Source organism: Papio anubis, chromosome 20, assembly GCF_008728515.1.
Source record: "Papio anubis isolate 15944 chromosome 20, Panubis1.0, whole genome shotgun sequence".
In the NCBI taxonomy this organism is placed as follows: Eukaryota; Metazoa; Chordata; class Mammalia; order Primates; family Cercopithecidae; genus Papio; species Papio anubis.
In genome coordinates, this window is record NC_044995.1 from 17504631 (window position 1) to 17512366 (window position 7736).

The 7736-nt window shown below is 48.1% G+C and overlaps 1 pseudogene; it reads left to right on the forward strand.

The window, feature by feature from the left end:
• The first annotated feature begins 2678 nt into the window (after positions 1 to 2678).
• Positions 2679 to 2739, forward strand: LOC116271792 (annotated as a pseudogene).
• The last annotated feature ends 4997 nt before the right edge of the window (positions 2740 to 7736 follow it).

The following is a 7736-nucleotide window of genomic DNA, read 5'->3' on the forward strand; positions in this document are numbered from 1 at the left end:
TTTCCTCTAAGTCCCTCTCCAGTAGCTGGCGCCAGCCAAGCCACAGTGCTCTCAGGGCAGGGCACGCCCAGTTCAGACCAGGACCTGTGCAGGCCCGTCCCGTTTCTCCCCTTTAGGGTGCTCTGCAGAGATCTAGTGCCACCTCCACCACCGCCCCTGTGGGCATAGGCTGGAAGCCGCCAGGAACTCTAGGACTCTTGCTCTGTGGCTGGACCCCAGTTCCAGGACTGCTGCCTGGCAAGCACATGGCGCCCCCTGGTGGCCACCAGACTGGTGCCGCCACGAAGATTCTGGACGTCCCTGGGCACAGGACACATTCAGGGCATTGGGTCATCAATGGTCCATGACCATCTCTTAGAGTGGAGCCAGGTAGATGGGTCCATGTATCAACTTTCTTTTTTCTTTTTTTGAGACAGAGTGTTACTCTGTCACTCAGGCTGGAGTGCAGTGATGCGATCTCGGCTCACTGCAACCTCTGCCTCCCAGGTTCAAGTGATTTTCCTGCCTCAGCCTCCCAAGTAGTTGGGATTACAGCTGCGTGCCACCACGCCCAGCTGATTTTTGTATTTTTAGTAGAGATGGGTTTTTGCCGTATTGGCCAGGCTGATCCCGAACTCCTGGCTTCCAGCAATCCACCTGCCTCGACCTCCCAAAGTGCTGGGATTACAGGCATGAGCCACCATGCCCAGCTAAAATACAGATTATATACACATAGGATGTCTTCTGGTACTTCATATTTAAATAGCCTATTATCTCAGAATTGTACTTTCCCCAGTGTTTAGACTGAGGCTAGTTACTTCGTAAACTTGGATTTACAATAAGGCAATGCCCCTATTTTATTTTATTTTATTTTATTTTATATTTTATTTTATTTTTTATTTTTTATTATTATTTGAGACAGAGTCTCACTTTGTTGCCCAGGTTGGAGTGCAGTGGCATGATCTCCACCAACTGCAACCTCCGCCTCCCGGGCTCAAGCAGTCCTCCTGCCTCATTCTCCCCAGTAGCTGGGATCACAGACGGGTGCCATCGTGCGCAGCTAATTTTTGTATTTTTCTGTAAAGACAGGATTTTTGCCATGTTGCCCAGGCCGGTCTTGAACTCCTGAGCTCAAGCGATCTGCTTGCCTTGGCCTCCCAAAGTGCTGGGATTACAGGCGTGAGCCACCGTCCCTGGCAGGCAATGTCCTTTTAGAAAGGAGCTATTTTATTTCCTTGCTATCTGCGAAGATTCCTTTGTTTCTCCCGCAGAAACTGGTATTCATGGCCTGTAACTCCTGCTGCCGGGAAGAGAGGCATCAGGCTCTTGAAGAACTGGCCAGTTTCTTCTCCATAACGGGCAAATTGTGCCTCTCCCCTCCCCTGGGCCAGATGCTGTCCAGTCAGTCACAGCTGGGCTCAAGGAGGGACAGACACATGGTCACTGAATCTGCTTTGCTTATTCTCACAGGTTGAAGGGGTATTGAAGGCTAAGACAAGGTCTGTGTTGAAGGACTCTAGGGGCCAGGCACGATGGCTCACGCCTGTAATTCCAACACTTTGGGAGGCTGAGGCAGGAGGATCGCTTGAGCCTAAGAGTTCGAGATCAGCCTGGGTGACATACTGAGACCTCAGCTCTAAAAATAAAATTGTAAAAAGTTTTTAAAATCTTGGCTGAGTGCAGTGTCTCCTGCCTGTAATCACAGCACTTTGGGAGGCCGAGGCAGGCGGATCACTTGAGGTTGGGAGTTTGAGGCCAGCCTGGGCAACATGGGGAAACGCCATCCCTACTGAAAATACAGAAAAATTAGCCAGGCGTGGTGGCGTGCACCTGTAGTCTCAGATACTCAGGAGGCTGAGGTGAAAGAATCACTTGAACCTGGGAGACTGAGGTTTAGGTGAACTGAGATCGCTCCGCCTGGGCGACAGAGTGAGACTCTGTCTGAAAAAAAAAAGACTTTATGAATGCAGGGATGATGGCCTAAGGACAGACTTGGGTGGAAGGTGTGTGGTTCTATCAGGAAACTCCAAATATGGTCATTTAACATGACCAGAAATTTCTTGCTCACATTACTCTGGTTAAAACTTTTTGGGGCCACGTATGGTGGCTCACATCTGTAATCCCAGCACTTTGGGAGGCCGAGGTGGGCAGACCACGAGGTCAAGAGTTCAAGACCAACCTGGCCAACATGGTGAAATCCCATCTCTACTAAGAATACAAAAATTAGCTGGGCGTGGTGGTATGTGCCTGTAATCCCAGCTACTCAGGAGGCTGAGTCAGGAGAATCACTTGAACCTGGGAGGCGGAGGTTGCAGTGAGCCGAGATCACGCCACTGCACTCCAGCCTGGGCGACAGAGCGAGACTCTGTCTCAGAAAACAAACAAACAAACAAACAAAAAACTTGCGTTACGCTGGGTGCAGTGGCTCATGCCTGTAATCCCAGTACTTTGGGAGGCAGAGGTTGGAGGATTGCTTGAGGCCAGAAGTTCGAGGCCAGCCTGGGCAACATAACAAGACCTCGCCTCTGCTTAAAACATCTTTTTAAAATTTTTAAAAGACGCTGAGGCAGGAGAATCGCTTGAACCCAGGAGGCGGAGGTTGCAGTGAGCCAAGATCGTGCCACTGCACCCTAGTCTGGGTGGCAGAGTAAAATTCCATCTCAAAAAAAAAAAAAATTTTTTTAAGAGACTTGCATTTGATCCTTTTGTAGTTCGTAAACTCGATGATTGGGTTTTCACACTCTTATGTGAGATGCGTGAAATGGTTTGGCTGTATCCTCACCCAAATCTCATCTTGAATTGTAGCTCCCATGATTCCCATGTGTTGTGGGAGGGATCCAGTGGGAGATGACGGAATCATCCAGATGGTTTCTCCCATACTGTTCTCATGGTATTGCATAAGTTTCACGAGATCTGATGGTTTTGTAAGAGTTTTTCCCCTTTCACTTGGTTCTTATTCTCTCTCTTCTCTGCTGCCATGTAAGACGTGCCCTTTGCCTTCCGCCATGATTGTGAGGCCTCCCCAACCACGTGGAACTGTGAGACCATTAAACCTCTTTTTCTTTATAAATTACCCAGTCTCAGGTATGTTTTTATCAGCAGCGTGAAAACGGAGTAGTACAACGTGCCTCCCTTTTAAACCCTGTTATGACATTGGCACATTACTGTCTGACAAGAAGAATAAAGATTGGCATTGGCGTTTGTGTTCGTCATCCACCCAGCCCCGGAAATCCTCTGACAAAGTCGCCAGAAGCCGGTACTCATGGATGTCACAACAGATGAAGCAGCCTCCTGAGGCAGTGTCATGAGGAACGATGTGACCAGTGTTAAACAGATAGCCGTACAGATCAGCAGAGGTGGCCGGGGCAGTGGCTCATTCCTGTCATCCCAGCACTTTGGGAGGCTGAGGTGGACAGATCACCTGAGGTCAGGAGTTCGAGACCATCCTGGCCAACATGGTGAAACCCCGTCTCTACTAAAAATACAAAAATTAGCCGGGCGTGGTGGCACTTGCCTGTAGTCCCAGCTACTCGGGAGGCTGAGGCAGGAGAATCACTTGAACCCAGGAGGCAGAGGTTGCAGTAAGCCAAGATTGGACCACAGCACTCCAACCTGGGGACAGAGCAAGACTCCATCTAAAAAAAAAAAAAATAGGCATAGATAAATAAAAAATAAATAAAAATAAAATAAATACAAAATTTAAAAAAATAGCATAGGCAAGGATGTTGAGTGTAACAGCAATGCTGCCTCTTTTGCATGCTGAAGGATATTAAGTTAGCCCAAAATAACACAGGATGACAAAAAGGAATATGAGGAGATGGTACCTGGACACTCTGGAGGATTTCATGGCCATGGGTTCAACAAAAAGTAAGTATCTAAGTATCTCTTCTCTATGCGTTATTCTATGTCATTGATAAATCACTATACCTCACTTGGGTCCATGAATTTGGTAACAAATTTTTCTTTTTTTTTTAATTTTCCCTTTTTTTATGGTGCTGGTAATCCCAGCACTTTGGGAGGCCAACGCGGGCTGACCCCAGAAGTTCCAGACTATTCTGGGCAACATGGTTAAACCCTGTGTAGTCAAAAAAGAAAAAGAAATTAAATTGTTTTTTCCTTTTTTTAAAAATTAGAGATGGGCTCTCTTCATGTTGCCCAGGCTGGTCTCAAGCTCGTGACCTGAAAGGATCCTCCCACCTCATCCTCCCAAAGTGCTGGGATTACAGGCGTGACTCACCACACCTGGCCACATCTTTCAATCAAATTGTTGCTATAGACAGGGACTTCCCAAAAAACATCACCTGATATCCTGAACATGTTCTGTGTGGCCCAGTATCTCATGCCCAATTCTTCAGCAAATGCTCTGGGCACCTTCAAATCTATCCAGAATTAGCCACTTCTCCTGGCGCCTGTGCCCTGGTCCTGGACTGGTCCATCCTCCTGTCTCACCTGTCTCTGAGCAGAGTCCTTCTTTCTCTGTTCCTTACTTCCTCCAGCCCCCACACACAAGAAAAACAAACCCGGTTTCTCCTGCTGCATTCTCACAACACAGAATACTTCAGGGACTCTGGATATATAGGGGGGTTTTCTCTTCCACACCAAGTAATTCGACAGCAGACACCAGTTGGGTGTCTTCTCATTCAGTTCAGTTCTGACACTCGCTGGGTGTGGTGGCTCATACCTGTAATCCCAGCACTTAGGAAGGCCGAGGAGGGCGGCTCACTTGAGGTCAGGAGTTCGAGACCAGCCTGGGCAACATAGCAAGACCCTGGCTCTACAAAATAGTTAGTTAACTTAAAAAATTTCAGGCCGGGTGCTGTGGCTCACTCCTGTAATCCTAGCACTTTGGGAGGCCAAGGCGGGAGGATCACTTGAGTTCAGGAGTTCAAGACCAGCCTGGGCAAAATAGTGAGAACCTATCTTTGTTGGATTTTGAAGTGAAGGTGAGGGTTAAAGAAAGACACACGCACAGAAGGAGGGTGGCTCGACGGCAAATACAGGCTCTATGTCCAGCATAAAACCAACAGAAGTGGGGGACCAGCCTAATGCCAGAGCCCATCGCTAGTTACAGGCTGGGGCAATTTATAGGTATGGGGGGGGTGGTCTGGGCAGTCTGGCTTGCTGCCTGGCAGGACATTGTATGGATAATATCTTCCAGTAGGATGTCATCATGGTGTTCCCTGGACTTTTGTCCAGCAAGATATGATAAGGATGCTTCTTTTTTTTTTTTTTTTTTTTTTTTTTTTTTGAGACAGAGTCTTGCTCTGTTGCCCAGGCTGGAGTGCAGAGGCACGATCTCAGCTCACTGAAACCTCTGCCTCCCGGGTTCAAGCAATTCTCCTGCCTCAGCCTCCCGAGTAGCTAGGACTACAGGCGTGCATCACCATGTCCAGCTAATTTTTGTATTTTTAGTAGAGATGGAGTTTCACTATGTTGGCCAGACTGGTCTTGAACTCCTGACCTCAAGTGACCATTCTGCCTTGGCCTCCCAAAGTGCTGGGATTATAGGCATGAGCCACCATGCCCAGCCGACTGTACATACATCTTATTGTAAATCACAATATCACAATGCCTGAATCAGATCACATCCCTCCTTCAAACCCTCCCACGGCTGCATCTCACTCACAGGACAAGTAAGTTCCTACCACAGCCCACAAAGCCCCCATAGTCTGCCCCACCACCTCTCAAAGTGCATTTCCTACCACTCTCCCCTTGGCTCTAGCCCCACGGCCTTCTTGCCCCTTGCTCCTGCCTCATGGCCTTTGCACTTGCTGTTCTCTCTTCTGAGAGCACTCTTTCCCCAGATAGTGATCTTGATGCTGGACAGGAAAGCATCAAAATTGGGGCTTAGCCTGGCAGGGATCTTGTCTTCACTCAGGAAGGAATTCAAGGGTGAGCCCGTGGTGTTTGACAGCAATCTTTTAGAGAACAGTGCTGCTCCTTGCAGAACAGAGCTGGCTCATAGGCAGTGCACCCAGACTAGACAACTTATAGGCTGTTGGCAACTATTTATACTAACTTCTATCCACTTTCAGTGACATGCAAATTAGGGGGCGGGTTAATGCAAATTGAGAGGGTGGGTCATTTAGAACTGTGTGAAATGGGAGATAACTTCCAGGTAGCAAAGGGGCGGTAACTTCCAGGTCGTTGCCATGGCATTTGTAAACTGTCATGCTCTGGTGGGAGTGTCTTAAGCTAATAGACAATGAGAGCAGCTAGGGATTCCTGCCTAGGGGTTGGCTGGTTTCTGCCAGTTTCTTTACTTCATCCCGTCTGGACCAGATCCTGTTTTGGTCAGCAGGGTTGTGACCAGAAAACAAGTCCTGCTGGTCTCCTACCTCAATCTGCCTTAATCCTTTATCCCCTCCAGATCTCAGCTCAAAGGTCAGCTTCTCAGAGAGGCCTTCCCTGGGTGCCCTGCCTGAAACTTACAGCTCCCTCCCGCTCTTCCTACCGCCTCCCTGGCTTAGTTTGCTTTCTGCCTCCACAGCACTTACCACCCTCATAGGTTCTATTTATTTACATCCTTCCTTACTGCCTGTTTTACGCTATAGAACGTCAGTTACTGGAGGGCAGACATTTTACCCCTCTCTTTCACTGCTGTGTCCCTAGTGCCTAACCCAAAGCCTGGCAAACAGCTGGTGCTCAGCAAATGCTTGCGAAATGTGAGTGAGGATGGCACTTCCTCACGGGGCCATGGTTTCATGTTAACTAGCTTCTGTGTGGGGCTGCCACATGAGGATGGTTACGGGCCATGTCAGGAAATCATTGCGTGGCTATGGGAATAAAGGTGCCAGCCCATGTTTAATTCAGGAAGAAATTTATTTATTTATTTATTTATTTATTTATTTATTTATTTATTTTGAGATGGAGTCTCACTCTTGTCACCCAGGCTGGAGCGTAGTGGCATGATCTTGGCTTACTGCCACCCCTGCCTCCTGGGTTCAAGCGATTCTCCTGCCTCAGCCTCCCAAGTAGCTGGGATTACAGGCACTTGCCACCACACCTGGCTAAGTTTTGTATTTTAGTAGAGATGGGATCTCACCATGTTGGCCAGGCTGGTCTCAAACTCCTGACCTCAGGTGATCCACCTGCCTCAGCCTCCCAAAGTGCTGGGATTACAGGAGTGAGCCACTGCACCCAAACTTCTACTTGATTTCTTTTTTTCTTTCTTTTTTTTTTTAATGGGGGTCTTGCTGTGTTACTGAGGCTGGTCTCGAACTCACAGGCTCAAGTGATCCCCTTGCCTCAGCCTCCCAAGTAGCTGGAATTACAGGCACACACCACCACATCCTGCTGCCAGCTGGAAATATCTGATGGGCAGAACTAATGATTCCAAAAGTCCTTATTCCCTTCTGCCTCATCTGTTCTTGCTTCAAAGGTCAGTTCAGCCTTGCTGGGAAGACTCTCTTCTCCCATAAATGATACACATTGGATTATTTTCTCCTTTTTCTACAGATTGTTGTTCCAAAATTATTACACTGTATAGCATTGTTTTATGTGCTTTTTGTTTTGTGTTTTGAGACACAGTCTTGCTCTTTCGCCCAGGCACGAGTGCAGTAGCACGATCTTGGCTCACTGCGGCCTCAACCTTCTGGGCTCAAGTAATCCTCTCGCCTCTAGCTGAGACTACAGGCACGTGCCACCACACCCGGCTGATTTTTATATTTTTTTTTTTGTAGAGAGGGGGTCTTGCTATTTTGCTCAGGCTGGTCTCAAACTCCTGGCCTCAAGCAATCTTCCCTCCTCAGCCTCCC